Below are 17,013 nucleotides of genomic sequence, written 5' to 3'. Positions count from 1 at the left end.
GAGCTTGTTGCGCCTCAAGTGCCTGAGCGTCACGGAGTTGTTGTTCTTTACGTTGAGCCTCGGTATCTTGTGCATTTTGGTGTAGACGCGCGCATTCTTCCTCTTCATGTTGGCGTTGTTGTTGTCGTTCTCGAGCTAGAGCAAAGACTTCTTCGGCTTGACATCGTCGGTGCTCTTGAGAGTCGGTGTCGCGACGTGGATTGAGGTTTGCTTGACGGTCGGTGCGCGCGGCTCAATGAAGAGTGTTCGATGTCGGTGTACTTGAGCCGGAGAGGGTAAAGTCGGAATGGCGACTTGAACGGCTCCTTCTTGAAGTGGAAGAAGAGCGGTTGAGCAACAAAGCACGAATCTCGTCCATCCTTGCGTCATTCTCTTACTTGTGATCGTCGAGCTTGTGGTCAAAGTAGTCCCTTGTATGTTGCTCGGAAAGTCGTAAGTCGGCGGCAAGGTTGTCGATGCGTTCACTCATAGCTTCTTGCTATTGATGCAAAGCACGTTGTGCACCAAAGAGGTGACTCTTGGTGACGAAGGAGTTCATGTCACCGTCTTGCTCCATGAAGAGTGGGTTGGTAGAAGTACTTGGCCTATCCATCATTCCAAGACAAATGTGAGTGGTAGAAAGAGAAGAACGAGTACCAAATGTACCTTGACCGAAGTTGAAAGTGGATCGAGGATCACTCCAATGTGGGACAAGGAAATAGCACAATTGGTACGAGTTCTTGTCGGTTTCTCACACCTACACAAGTAAAAGCTTTTGGTGGAGCTTGGTTAAGATGGTGGCACAAAATTTGATGTAATTGTAAGTGAGCTTCAATAATGTTGGAAAAGATTCACAAGATGCAATGTAACAAGTAGACCAAGCATATAAGGTACACGGAAACACACACGCAAAAAAGATAAGTGGGGTTGTGCAACCAAGGGTGAGCCAAAATGTGGAATCCACGAAAATGCTCTTGTTGCACAACACTAGAGAGACGCTAGCACGATTGCACGATAGGACGATACAAGAACTTGTGCACAACCTACTTAGCAAAAATGTAACGACTTCTATCCCAAATACTTTGTATGCAAGGTGTTGTTATGATATGATCCAAGATGATCGAGTATGACAATCTTAATGTTGTATGATGCTATGGTTCTTGCTTAAAAGCTCTTTGCTTATCCTTCCTCTTTGCTGAAAAGCTTGTTTGGCTCTTTGATGTTTGAGCTCTTTTCTCATGCAATGCTTGACGAACCAAGATAGCAAGTGAGTATGCGATGACAACTTTGTGACACAAGAGATGATACCAATATAGGCAACAATGATGTATCTATGCTATGGGAAGTATAATCACTAATGTGCACAAGTCTTGTTGCCGGCAATACTCAATGGCTAGTCTCGATGGGTAAGCAACGCAAAGGAGTAAGGCTATGATGGCTATCAATGTAATGGCAAGAGTGATATGTCCAATACCAAGATGAGGTTACCGGTCTTGCTTCCGGTATGGTGTCAAAATGGTGGCACGAATACCAAGTCATAGTCGAGGTGGTCGTTGTTGATGACGCGTCCGTGGCGAAAATGAGCAGCGGTGATGTCGATGTCCTAGATAGCCGAAACACAAAAAGATACGGTACCGCAACTCAAATTCTCAAACCTCAAAGTAGCAATTGTGTCGGAGAGCGTCCAAAAATAGTTGGGTTATGCGGAAATGGTGGGGGTATGTGGAAGTATATATGGTATATGGTGAACACCGGAACAAAATTTGGTGGAATTTGGGCGGAGATGTGGAAGTAGTGCAAACTTTCTGTCGAAGCCGGAAGTTCCGGGCAAGACGGAGGGTCCGGGGTCCGGAGGTTCCGGGTATATATGGTATATGGTGAACACCGGAACAAAATTTGGTGGAATTTGGGCGGAGATGTGGAAGTAGTGCAAACTTTCTGTCGAAGCCGGAAGTTCCAGGCAAGACGGAGGGTCCGGGGTCCGGAGGTTCCGGGGAAGGCCGGAAGGTTCGGGGACCGGAATGTCCGGGCTGGACCGGAAGTTCCGGTGGTCGGGATTCTGCCAAGAACAGAGACTTGGGGATCGTGGATTTGGGCGGAAAAACTTGGGGAAAACCCCAAACCCGAAGGGGAAAAAGAAGAAATTGGAGGAAAAGAAGGCGGGGAGGCTAGATCTACGAGCCACACACAAACTTCATGGATCAAAACCAACAAAATCTCAACACACGAACAAATCACAAAAAAAAATTGGGGCTATTTTTTGTGGGGATTTTCGGATTAGGACGAAAAACCACAAAATTAGGCTAGAAACACAACAGGGAGGCTCCGAAATCGTGATCAACGTGGCTCTGATACCAAGATGATGTAGGGTAGAACCCTAGTGACCCAATCTTTCACGAAAAGAGCAGATCCCGTGAAGAACACGATGAACGCGAAGAGGGGAACGAGGAAAAACGGGGGAAAACACAAGGGGAAACACAAGAGGAACACTCAAACTAACAAGAACAAGTCACACATGTGCTAGATCCTCAGGTACATAGAACGATACATGAATCCACGGACAACTAAGGACGATACAAGAGGGTAGCCGGTTCTTCTCCGTGAGGAGGTCTTGAATCCACAAGGGGATCTTCCCATAAAGGGGTCTTGAATCCAAGGTGGATCTTCTCCGTAGAGGGGCCGCGGTCTCTCTCGTGGAGTAGATCCAATATGGATGAGCAATGCTCTATCTCTCAATGAGCTAAACCAATGCTAACCCTAGAAAGTTGTACGGGATAGAGTATATATAGTCTTGGTGACGAAAGGGTACACGGGCCTCGGCCCAAGTGGCTGCGCGCAGGCAGGGCCGGAAGTTCCGGGCGCCGGAGGTTCCGGGGAGGGTCCGACCTAACCAAAGAATTGGCGCGGTGGAGATGTGCTGGCATCCGGGGGCCAGAAGGTCTGGGCAGGCCGGAGGTTCCGGGCGCCGGAAGGTCCGGGACGGGGTAACCCGAGAGTTGGCACGCCTGGGCTGGTCGAAGTCATCGACGGCCGGAAGCTCCGGGTCGGCCGGAAGTTCTGGGCTCTGGCCGGAAGTTCCGGGTTGTCCAGAGTGTTGATGTCTGTCTCTTCTTCTACAGTCCTCAGCTCCGAGTCTTGAGCGTTGTACCTGGTGACACATAGTATCTCGTACTTAGGCAGTAGCCATGTCTCACTTGAAGAGGGGTAAAACTCAAGTAGGAGTGATGTCACCTCGGATTGAATAGCACGTGCCCTAGCCCTTGTCATTGGTCCACTTGAAGCTTGGATAGTTGAGGTGGCGTCCATGTGGATGGTCGTGGGATGCTCCGCATCATAAGGTGGTGTACTATACACAGTTCAGAGTTGGAAGCACGGTCCCTAAGTAGCCGAAACACCTTAGGAGACACAACTCACAACACAAACAAAATTAGGTTAAGTTGGTGTGGCGGAAGTTTATGGTGGGTAAGCCTATGCGGAAGTGGTGTTTGTGGTTGTGGTTGATGAAGAAGCAACCGTCCCTAAGTAGCCTAGACACCTTAGGAGACTCGAATCACTCCTCAATCAACCACTAATGCAATGGGGAACAAAATTGGTTAGGTTGCAGAAGTCGATGGTGGTGTAGCAGATGATGTGGTGGAAGCCCTAGGCAAAGATGCCAAAATTGTCAAACTTTGATGGAGTCAAATGGTGATGGTGGTATTTTTTTGGGAAGGAGGATGTCAAGAGCTTTTCAACGAGCTAAAGAACGTCAAAATAGGATTCCGGATGAATTAGTTATGGCCGAAACAAAATTTGAGCGAAGTTGATATCTACAGGTAGCGGACGTCCGGAAAAAACAGATGTCCGGTGGCCGGACGTCCGGTCGGGTCGGAAATCCGCTGATTCTGCTCGGGTTAGGGGGTCGTCCGGTAAGGTCAGACGTCCGGTGGTCCTGCGGCTCCGGACGTCCGGTAAGGTGACGGTCGTCTGGTGTATCGGGGTTAACTCCAGATCCGAGATTCGGGACGCGATTTTGGACGGAATTTGGGGATTTTGGGGTCAAAATTGATGAGATTTCATGGATGAAAGATGGGGAAACTTGAGGAGATGCTAGATCCACTTGAAACCAAGCAAATCCATGGATCAAAATTAACAGAACATCATCAATCCAACAAATCACAAAAAAAATTGGGGCTATTTTTGGTGGGGATTTTCGAATTTAGGATGAAATCAAGCAAAGAAGGCTAGAAAATGAAAAGGGAAGGCTCTGAAATCGTGATCAACGGGGCTGTAGATACCAAGATGATGTAGGGTAGAACCCTAGTGGCCCGATCTTTCATGAAAGGAGCGGATCCAAGGAAGAACGCGAAGAACACGAGGTGGGAAACGAGGGGAAAATCACGAGGGGAACACAAGAGAACACTCAAACCAACAAGAATGATCACACATGCGCTAGATCCATGAACACAAAGGGAGATACAAGATCCAAAGTCAACAACGGACGATACAAAGGGTAGCCGGTTCTTCTCCGTGAGGAGGTCTTGAATCCACAAGGGGATCTTCCCGTAAAGGGGTCTTGAATACAAGGTAGATCTTCTCCGAAGAGGGGCCGCAGTCTCTCTCAAGGAGTAGATCCGATATGGATGAGCGAAGCTCTATCTCACGAATGAGCTACCACAACGCTGATCTTAGAAAGGAGGTGGAGGTGGTCTATTTATAGTCTTAGCCATGAAGGGGTAAGTGGGAGAGGGGTACAAGGCCAAAGGCCTGCGACTGCACACAGGCAGGTACCGGACGACCGATGGGGGTCCGACGTCCGGTGGCTCGGGACGGACCAGACGTCCGGCGCGCGTCGGATGTCCGCTGATTCTTCTCGGGACAGGTGGCACCGGATTTCCGGTAAGCGTCGGACGTCCGGTGCCTGGGACTTGTCAGACGTCCGGTATCGTCGGTCGTCCGGCGGCTGTAGAGGGTCGGACGTCCGGTCGCTGAAGACTCTGCAACTCCTTCTTCTTCCATCTTCTCTTCCAGGCTTCCCTTGCGGACGGTGTAGGTGTTCCTTAGCGCTTGCACTCCTCCTCATCATCCGTGAAGTTCCGACAATACCTATGCATGCACACGAGAGGGGTGTCAAGTAGTATACCATCCTCAAATGGGTCAAGTGAACACGTGTAAAGGGGAAGATTCACCTTTAGGTATGAGAAGTAGATGTCGCATGTGTCACTTGCCAAATGGAATCTTGACATGGTGATGCCCGTAGGATGCTCCGCATCAGTATGAGAATGCAATGAACTAATGAGGACATGGCTACCACAGTTACACCCATACCCCCTGCTGTTTTACCTCTTGGAACAGTTGCTAAAGCTCAGATACGCCAATTAGATTATCAGGTACTTTCCTTTCTTGGTAATGTTTCTAGTGTTCATGAGAATATGATGCTGCCTAACTTAGATACATTTGTGTTGCATGCAATTCAAGGGCCTGGCGTGGATAAGAAGGTTGAGCATTGGAGCATGGTCAAGCACGGAGATGAAGGTGTGTGCGAAGAGAACAAGAACGGAGGTTCAAGTGGAGACTTCCGGACTTTGAAGCCACCATGATGACATACAAGAAGATGGACGAAATATACAAGATGGCCTTTTATAAATTTCGTCCATAGCTTATTATTGGTGTTGCTCCACCTTATTTTGGGCCAGGCCCATGTAATCTGTTTTTAGAGTCCATATTGTAGGGGAAATGACTTAGGAGGTGTTTTAGTCCCACCTTGCCAAGGGTGGACAAAATCCCCTCTCTTTTCCCTATAAATATAGCCCTTAAGGCATCGTTTAGACTTGGGTTTTATTTAGTTAAAAGTTAGCCATCGTTGCAACTTCGTGTATTTCGTTTGTGTCCAACGACCAGACCAAGACCGCTTATGAAACCCCACTATTATCAATACTTCATCCATACTCGCAATATTCAGATTGCTTAATCATATTCTTGCTTGTTCTTCGATTGCTTGCAGGAATAGACCTTCGTGGTCAGGTTGATCGTGCTCCAGCGTGGTCAATAACCTCTCAGAGTTGGTTTAGCGATTGCTAAGGCACAACGTCATGCACGTTTGTAGTCGGATCGTCAAAGTCATCTACACCAAATCGATAGTTATCATCTCATCGAAAGATCGGGACACCCTCGCCTCTATCAAGTGGTATCAGTTTTCAGGTTGCTCGGTGAGATTTTCCAGTTTTTCATAGTCTTAGATTGCATATGTTCTTCATACCTATAGTCCAAGAAAAAGCCACAAAAAAGTTAGATTAGTTCATCCGTGTCCCAGATAGTCTTAGCCTTTTCGTTATTACCACTTCGTTTTTACATTGTTGAATTTTCAGTTGCATCGTGTGTCAAGTTGCTGGTTTTAGTGTTAGACTTTTAGAGTTTCGAGTTCTAGTCACGTATTGTTCACGTCTCGTCTACTCACACCATCATCCACTTCATTATCATATTTCGCTGCCACTTGTTTTGTTTGCCGCCATCACTATCATCCATCCAGCTTCATCATTTATCGTCATTGTGTTTTGGTTGATCTTGGAGAGAAAAGATCCTTACAGAGAGATTCGAAGAGAGATTGGATCAGGCAAAAAAAAGTTCAACATATTGCTACGGGCAATATTGGAGAGAAAGAAAGGAGAAAGCTGGTTTGCCTTGCACGTTTTTGAAGGAAAGGAATCCCACGATTCTTGGTAAGAGAGACACCATGTTCTAGTCAATTGACTTGTTCGTAAGGTGTTGTGAGTTAAAAAAAAGCGTGATTGGATTGGTCTAGAAAGAAAAAAAACATCTTTTGAGGCAAGTTAGATCGGCCAAAATAAAAGAAGGGAGGTGTTGATCCCGTAGGTTCTCTAAGAGAGAAAGAGAGATAATTGAAAAGAGGAAAAATAAATTAGAATAGTCCTTTCCCATGAAGTACTACTTGGATTGGAGATCTTTGTTCGGTTTCCAAAGATACACGAGCAAAAAAACAGATTTGTTGCTTTCCTTCGACTGGACAGCTTGCATATATTGGAGATTGACTAAAAAAAGGGAGCAGCCAACGTGGAGATACAAACGGAAGTTTGACTCGGTTTCCTAGAATAAGGGAGCAACCAACGTGAAAAAAAGGAGAAGCGTTGATCTGTTTCATATATCCCTGATTTTTTTTGAAGGAGAAAACAAAAGGTGCGGTTGGTGACATTAAACTAGGCAGATCGGAGTTGCCTTAGGCTGGACCGAATTTTAGGGAAGAGAGAGAAGTCACGCGCACAAGTTTTGGAAGGTTGTAACAGTATCCAAGGAAAGAGTTTTGGTTGTTGGGAAGAGATCCGTACATTTGACTTTTATTATAGAAAAAAAGGACCAGATTCCTTAGGGCATGTACTCTGGTTGATAAGGCAGTTTTATCTTAAGTCTTGCATGTAATTTAGAGATGACAAAAAAATATGTCTACAATGGGTTATATCTTAGCCTTATCTTCAATAACTAGCAATTCCTTAAAACATGATGAGACAAATTGTGTTAAGAGATCATCTCTTGTCTTATCTTAAATAAGAGAAGACAAGCTTTTTCTTATGACTTCTCTCTCTTTCACCTCATCATTTATTCTACGTGACACTTTTAAGATAGCACCATTGTACATGCCCTTACGGTAGTAGTGAAGATCGCAGCAACAAAAAAAAGGCATAAAGCATTTGGCAACTACCAGATTCGTGGCAAGATCTGATCGGCCAAAAAAAGGTGAAAAAAAATGTTGTCACGTGAGTACTAGTAGACCAGATCCAAGTTGTCTCCTTAATTTCATTTTCGTGCATATATGGTGCAGCAAGGAAACTACTAGTATTTGGTACTTTTGGAAGTAATCCCATGCTAGTTGTTTGTTTTTGGAAGGAGATAAACAATTAGAAACAAATCTGCACGTCAACTAAGGATAGTTGGCTATTTCCACGTTTGGACTTGGATAAATAAAATAAAGAAATAGACATACAGTTTGGAAATAATCTTTAAGGAGAAAGAAAGGAAAGTGTTGATCTGTTGTTGGTTCCTACCACGTTTGGAGGCCGAGGTTTTTTGACAGCGTGTGGTCAGCAAAAAAATTTTGTTTCCCACGGATTGGAGCAGTATTTGATTCGGTTTCCAAGGCATATATATTATTTGATTCTTTCCTAGTCTGCCACGTTGGACTTTGGATAGAGAAAAAAAAAGAGAAGGTGTTTGGAAGGGAACAGTGCTGATATTTTTGGTTCGGTTGGAGAGTGGAATTTGAGAAGAAGAAAAAAGAACAAGTGGCTAGTGGTGCTACTACTTGGATCGTTGTGAGGCAAAAAGGAGAGAGAGAAAAACAATTAAAGTGGCTTGCTAGCACTACTTGTTTGTATATCCTCTTTTGATCTAGCACTCAGTATTTCCACTTTTGTTACGGCCGTGATTTCGTGTGTGTTTTAGGCTCACGTCTCTAATCTAGTCTAGACCAAGACCAGCACTCGACTACTTTGAACAAATTTTCAGCTTGCATTAATTAACGTGGTTGTAGCATTTTTTTCCACATATATAAAGCCAACCCAGCTCCACATATTTCTACATCGTGCATACATATGTTCACCTGGCAATCGCTTTACCCAACTCTTGGAGTTATATGACACCGCTGGTTGCCGGTCACCACCTGTTGCATGGTAAGAACTTGTAAGATTTTGATTTGCTATACTGTGAGCGTTTTACCATCACTTCCTAGTAGTTCATAGGAACATTATTTTTGGATTTTGTTTCTTGTTTCTACTAATCATGACAGGATCTAGAGTCAATTCATGGGGTTTGTCGATCGTGGGAGACGTGCCATCACCTATGCAAATACCACAACTGTCACGAGAGGTGCACAAACATCCAAATGCACATGATCAGGTTAATGTTTCTATACCACCATTTAATGGCCGTTTTAGACCTGCTTTATATATTGAATGGGAGTTTGACATAAATAATATATTTGCTTCCAATAATTTTGATGAACGTAAAAAAGTTAAGGTTGCGGTTGGTTCTTTAACTGGTTATGCTATAGTTTGGTGGAGTGAATATTGCCGGTTACACCCTAATGATATACCTACTACTTGGGATGATTTGAAACTTGCCATGCGACATACATTCGTTCCCGCTTATTATACTCGTGACATGATTAAAAAGTTGCAACATTTAAAACAAGGTAGTGACACCGTAACGACATATTATGATATTTTACAAACTACCTTGCTGCATTCCTCTTTAGTAGAAAGTGAAGAAGATTTTATGGATAGATTTTGGGGAGGATTAAATCATGACATCCAGGAGATACTAATTCATGAAGAGTGTTATCCTATGGACCATTTGTTTCATCTTGCTCACAAAGCTGAACAGGAAATAAAACGACATGTTGCCCACAAGGAGAACAAGCGCGAGATGCATATTCCAAGAGTTGATACGGTTGTCCCTTCAAATACTAGGCATACTATGACAACCACATCCGTTGTTGTGAGGACTACATCACCTCCACCATGTGACACATCATCACCGAGAGCGCTTACATCATCTGAGTTGATCATAAGAGGTAATGACAAAGGCACTAATCTTCCCCCTCCACATGAGTATGATGAATGTCTTGTCAATTTAAATGCACCATGCGGTGAGCTACCCACTATTTTGATCACACCAGCTATTTTAGAGGACTATGTTGCTGATTTGACTTTGCCATGTGATCAAACAATTTGGAGTGAACCCATTGAATTAACTATTGATGCAAAAGAATCAAGTGAATCAGGGAATAAATCAGATTTGGATCAAATACGTTTGAAAATAATTGTGCCAATGTTTAATATTTTGATATGACCTGTTTATTGATGCAAAATACGCTTGAAAGTCCAATTAAGCGTCTTGATCTATCTTTATAGATCTTAATGCCCAATATGTAAGCAGCTTCACCGAGGTCTTTCATTGAAAAACTCTTATTGAAGTATCCCTTTATGCTATCCAGAAATTCTATATCATTTCCAATCAATAATATGTCATCCACATATAATATCAGAAATGCTACAGAGCTCCCACTCACTTTCTTGTAAATACAGGCTTCTCCAAAAGTATGTACAAAACCAAATGCTTTGATCACACTATCAAAGCGTTTATTCCAACTCCGAGAGGCTTGCACCAGTCCATAAATGGATCGCTGGAGCTTGCACACTTTGTTAGCTCCCTTTGGATCGACAAAACCTTCCGGTTGCATCATATACAACTCTTCTTCCAGAAATCCATTCAGGAATGCAGTTTTGACATCCATTTGCCAAATTTCATAATCATAAAATGCGGCAATTGCTAACATGATTCGGACAGACTTAAGCATCGCTACGGGTGAGAAGGTCTCATCGTAGTCAATCCCTTGAACTTCTCGAAAACCTTTCGCAACAAGTCGAGCTTTGTAGACAGTAATATTACCGTCAGCGTCAGTCTTCTTCTTAAAGATCCATTTATTCTCAATTTCTTGCCATCAACGGGCAAGTCAACCAAAGTCCACAATTTGTTCTCATACATGGATCCCATCTCAGATTTCATGGCTTCTAGCCATTTTGCGGAGAATCTGGGCTCACCATCGCTTCTTCATAGTTCGTAGGTTCATCATGATCTAGTAGCATGACTTCCAGAACAGGATTACCGTACCACTCTGGTGCGGATCTTACTCTGGTTGATCTACGAGGTTCGGTAGTAACTTGATCTGAAGTTTCATGATCATTATCATTAGCTTCATCACTAATTGGTGTAGGTGTCACAGAAACCTGTTAAACCTATTTCTGTGATGTACTACTTTCCAATAGGGGAGCAGGTACAATTACCTCATCAAGTTCTACTTTTCTCCCACTCACTTCTTTCGAGAGAAACTCCTCCTCTAGAAAAACTCTGAATTTAGCAACAAAAGTCTTGCCTTCGGATCTGTGATAGAAGGTGTACCCAACAGTCTCCTTTGGGTATCCTATGAAGACACATTTCTCCGATTTGGGTTCGAGATTATCAGGTTGAAGTTTTTTCACATAAGCATCGCAGCCCCAAATTTTCAGAAACGACAACTTTGGTTTCTTGCCAAACCACAGTTCATAAGGCGTCGTCTCAATGGATTTCGATGGTGTCCTATTTAACGTGAATGCAGCCGTCTCTAAAGCATAACCCCAAAATGATAACGGTAAATCAGTAAGAGACATCATAGATCGCACATATCTAATAAAGTACGATTACGACGTTCGGACACACCATTACGCTGTGGTGTTCCGGGTGGCGTGAGTTGCGAAACTATTCCGCATTGTTTCAAATGTAGACCAAACTCGTAACTCAAATATTCTCCTCCACGATCAGATCGTAGAAACTTTATTTTCCTGTTACGATGATTTTCAACTTCACTCTGACATTCTTTGAACTTTTCAAATGTTTCAGACTTATGTTTCATTAAGTAGATATACCCATATCTGCTTAAATCATCTATGAAGGTGAGAAAATAACGATATCCGCCACGAGCCTCAACATTCATTGGACCTCATACATCTGTATGTATGATTTCCAACAAATCTGTTGCTCTCTCCATAATACCGGAGAACGGCGTTTTAGTCATCTTTCCCATGAGGGTTCGCAAGTACCAAGTGATTCATAATCAAGTGGTTCCAAAAGTCCATCAGTATGGAGTTTCTTCATGCGCTTCACACCGATATGACCTAAACGGCAGTGCCACAAATAAGTTGCACTATCATTATCAACTCTGCATCTTTTGATTTCAACATTATGAATATGTGTATCACTACTATCGAGATTCATCAAAAATAGACCACTCTTCAAGGGTGCATGACCATAAAAGATATTACTCATATAAATAGAACAACCATTATTCTCTGATTTAAATGAATAACCGTCTCGCATCAAACAAGATCCAGATATAATGTTCATGCTCAACGCTGGCACCAAATAACAATTATTTAGGTCTAATACTAATCCCGAAGGTAGATGTAGAGGTAGCGTGCCGACCGCGATCACATCAACTTTGGAACCATTTCCCGCGCGCATCGTCACCTCATCCTTAGCCAATCTTTGCTTAATCCGTAGCCCCTGTTTCGAGTTGCAAATGTTAGCAACAGAACTAGTATCAAATACCCAGGTGCTACTGCTGATGAGGACATCAATACAATTGTTACACCCACAGCCCCTGCTGCTATACATACTGGACCAATTACTAGAGCTCGTGCACGCCAACTAAATTACCAGGTACTTTCGTTTCTTGGTAATGATTCTAATGTTCATGAGAATATGATGCTGCCTAAATTGGATACATTTGTTTTGCTTACAAATGAAGGGCCTAGCTTGGAGTAGGATGAACATTGGAGCAAGAACAAGCATGGAGATGATGGCATGCGCAAGGGGAACAAGAACGGAGTTACAAGTGATGATTTCAGGACTTTGAAGCCACCATAATGGGTGCATGAAGCCTTGGACGAAATATACAAGATGCCACTTCATAAATTTCGTCCCGAGGCTATTTTAGGTGCTGCGTCACCTTATTATTGGGCCAGGCCCATGTAATTTCGAAATACATAAGTATAGGCTATTTTTAGAGTCCGTATGTGTGGGGAAACAAGAGATAGGGTTGATTTCGGACCCCTCCACCAAGGGCCACGAAATTCCCCCCTCTTCCTCCATATATACAGCCCTTAGGGCATCGTTTAGACTCTGGGTTTGTTTAGATTAAAAGTTCGCCATAGCTGCAACTTCGCGTACTTCGTTTGTGTTCAACGACCAGACAAAGGCGTCACAGAACCCCACCTTGATCAATAAAGCTTTCATCTTATATTCGCAATATCCAGATTGCAATCTCAGTTTCTTGCTTGTTCTTCGTTTGCTCGCAGGAAACAGACCCTCGTGGTCAGGTTGATCGTGCTCCGGCGTGGTCAATAACCTCTCGGAGTTGGTTTAGCGATTGCTAAGGCGCGACGTCCTCGCACGTTCGTAGTCGGATCGTCAAAGTCGACTGCCACCAAAGCGATATCCATCATCTCATTGAAAGACGGGACACCTTTGCCTCTATCAAGTGGTATCAGATTTCCAGGTTGCTCGGTGAGATTTTACAGTTTTTCGTAGTTTAGATCGAGTCTGTTCTTCATACCTACAGTCCACGAAAAAGCCACAAAAAAAATTAGGGTTAGTTCATCATATCCGAACCAATCTGAGCCTTTGCATAATCTTTTTAGGGTTTTGCTTTGTTGAATTTGCGGTTGCATCGTCGGTCTAGTTGCTGGTCTTAGAGTCTAGTCTTTTAGAGTTTCGAGTTCTGGTCATAAGTTGTCACGCCGCCGCCGCACCATCATCATCGCCCCTGCCATCTACCACCACCGCTCCGAATCCGTATCCATATACCACCACCAATCCGTGTCCATATACCACCACCGATCCATATCCATATACTACCACCGCTACCACCACCGCTGCCATATACCACCACCATATATCCACCACCAATCCGAGTTCCTTGCTTATTAGGGTTGTTTTCGAGATCCATCTAGTTTCCGATTCGTGTTTCCTTGCCGGAGTAGGTTTCGGAAAAAAAAAAGAGTCGGGAAACCACGCTCCGTTTAGGCCCAAAATTTTTCGAAAACGCATTTTTCGAAAAAATTTCTGGCTATCCTATTTTTAGGTGTTTCTGAGTGTTTTGAGACAGGTGCCATTATAGGAAGTTTTTTTTGACCCGTTTCCAGTTTTTGGGTCCAGGCAGTCGAAAAAAAAAATTTGGTCGAAATTTTTTTTTTCGTGCCCATCCTGTCAGTTTGACCTAGGAAGAGTTTTGAGACACTCGCCATTATAGTGATTTTTCGCAAAAAAAAAACAGCGCAAAAAAAGAAGAGCGCAAAAAAAAAAGAGCGAAAAAAAAATTCAGAGTGTGCTTTTCCCTTGTTCACGTGCCGCGCCGTGATTTTGTTGGTGTTCTAGGCTCGCGTCTCTAGCACAATCTAGCCTAGGACCAGCACTGTACCGTCGTTGAGCGTTTATTCAACTTTGCATCTCTGAATTGATTATTGCTGACCCTTTTTGCTACCATACTATAAGCCTTCCCAGCTCCACATACATCTACGTCGTGTGTTTGACTCTTCCTGGTAATCGCTCTATCCAAGCTTTGAGAGTTTTTGACTACAACGGTTGCCGATCACCGCCTGCTGCTGGGTAAGAACTGGTAAGAATTTGAGATTTGCTTGACGGATTTGTGATACACCTCAGGTACGAGATGATGTCCATATTCCTAAACTGAAATTGAATATTCCACCATTTGAGGGTAGATATGTTCCTGATATATATCTTACTTGGGAGTTAGAAACTGAACAACGATTTACATGTTTACAATATCCTGAGGAGAGGAGAGTTGCTGCTGCAGTTTGTGCTTTCACTAGTTTTGCATGTGTATGGTGGTCTGAACATTGTATATTATATCCTATTCCAACTACTTGGGCTGCTTTGAAAACTGCTATGCGTACGCGTTGGGTTCCACCATATTATCAACGTGAATTGCTTCAAAAACTGCAGCGTTTAAGACAAGGGAAAATTCTGTAGAAGAATATTATCAGGAATTACAAACTGGCATGATTAGATGTGGTATTGTTGAGGAGAATAAAGCTATGCTTGCACGTTTTTTGGGTGGATTAAATAGAGAGATTCAGACCATTCTAGACTATAAGGAGTATACTAATATCACTCGTTTATTCCATCTTGCTTGTAAAGCTGAACGTGAAGTGCAGGATCGACAAGCATTGGGGCGAACTCACTTTTCTGCAGGCCGACCTTCATCATGGACACCACGTGCATCTTCTACTTCAACTGCACCAGCACCTCCATCCGGTGCCACCTCCAGCCGTGATACAAGAAAACAGGCACAACCACCATTATCTGCCAAGAGCGCACCTGCGGGGCCTGCACAGCGTTCTTCTTCTTCCATGGCATCAACAGGGCACACAAGTGATATTATTTGTCGTCATTGTAAGGGAGGAGGTCATTATGCGAGGGAATGCAAATCTCCGCGTGTGATGATTGCTACCGCGGATGGTGGATATGAGTCCGCTAGTGACTATGATGAGGAGACTTTGGCTCTTATTACACGTGAAGAACATGGTGGAGATGATTCTGATCATGAGACGCAATACATGGCTCCTGAAGACGCTGACAGGTATGAATGTTTCGTTGCTCAACGTGTTTTGAGTGTGCAGGTCACACAAGCTGAGCAAAATCAGAGGCACAATTTGTTCCATACCAAGGGAGTTGTGAAGGAACGTTCTGTGCGCGTCATCATAGACGGAGGTAGTTGCAACAACTTGGCTAGCATGGAGATGGTGGAGAAGCTTTCTCTCACCACAAGACCACATCCACATCCTTACTACATCTAATGGTTCAACAACAGCGGCAAGGTTAAGGTAACACGTACTGTTCGTGTGCATTTTAGTATCTCTACATATGCTGATTATGTTGATTGTGATGTGGTACCTATGCAAGCATGTTCCTTATTACTTGGTAGACCATGGCAATTTGATAAAAATTCTGTACACCATGGTAGAAACAATCACTATACTCTTGTTCATAAGGATAAAAATATTACTTTGCTTCCTATGACTCCTGATTCCATTTTGAAAGATGATATTAACAGAGCTAATAAAGCAAAACAGGAGAAGAATAAGAGTGAAAATCAGATTGTGGCAAAAGAATTTGAGCAACAAATGAAGCCTAATAATAAACCATCTAGTGTTGCTTCTGAAATTAAATTGAAAAGTGCATGTTTATTTGCCACCAAATCTGATATTGATGAGCTAGATTTCAGCAAATCTGTTTGCTATGCTTTTGTGTGCAAAGAGGCATTATTTTCATTCGAGGACGTGCCTTCCTCTTTGCCTCCTGCTGTCACTAACATTTTGCAGGAGTTCGCTGACGTATTTCCACAAGACGTGCCACCGAGATTACCGCCTATTCGAGGGATTGAGCATCAGATTGACTTAATTCCCGGTGCTTCACTGCCAAACGGTGCACCATACCGTACCAATCCAGAGGAGACGAAGGAGATTATGCGTCAAGTACAAGAGCTTCTCGACAAAGGTTATATACGCGAATCCCTTAGTCCTTGTGCTGTTCCTATTATTCTAGTGCCGAAAAAGGATGGTACATCACATATGTGTGTTGATTGTAGAGGCATTAATAATATTACTATTCGTTATCGTCATCCTATTCCTAGGCTAGATGATATGCTTGATGAATTGAGTGGCTCTACAATATTCTCCAAAGTTGATTTGCGTAGTGGCTACCATCAAATTCGTATGAAATTGGGAGATGAATGGAAAACAGCATTTAAAACTAAGTTTGGATTATATGAGTGGTTAGTCATGCCTTTTGGGTTAACTAATGCACCTAGTACTTTCATGAGATTAATGAATGAAGTTTTACGTGCTTTCATTGGACGATTTGTGGTAGTTTACTTTGATGACATATTGATTTATAGCAGATCTTTGGAGGAACATTTGGAACATTTACGTGCTATTTTTATTGCTCTACGTGATGCACGTTTGTTTGGTAACCTTGGGAAGTGCACCTTTTGCACCGACCGAGTATCTTTTCTTGGCTATGTTGTTACTCCACAGGGAATTGAAGTTGATAAAGCCAAGATTGAAGCTATTGAGAGTTGGCCGCAGCCCAAAACGGTCACACAAGCGAGGAGTTTTCTTGGCCTCGCTGGATTCTATAGGCGTTTTGTGAGAGATTTCAGCACCATTGATGCACCTCTCAATGAGCTTACAAAGAAAGATGTGCCTTTTCTTTGGGGTACCGCACAGGAAGAAGCCTTCACGGTATTGAAAGATAAGTTGACACATGCTCCTTTACTCCAACTTCCTGATTTTAATAAGACTTTTGAGCTTGAATGTGATGCTAGTGGAATTGGATTAGGAGGTGTGTTATTATAAGATGGCAAACCTGTTGCATACTTTTCTGAAAAATTGAGTGGGCCTAGTCTGAATTATTCTAATTATGATA

The sequence above is a fragment of the Triticum dicoccoides genome, chromosome 5A, assembly GCF_002162155.2.
Source record: "Triticum dicoccoides isolate Atlit2015 ecotype Zavitan chromosome 5A, WEW_v2.0, whole genome shotgun sequence".
NCBI lineage: Eukaryota > Viridiplantae > Streptophyta > Magnoliopsida > Poales > Poaceae > Triticum > Triticum dicoccoides.
This window is presented reverse-complemented; position numbering follows the sequence as displayed.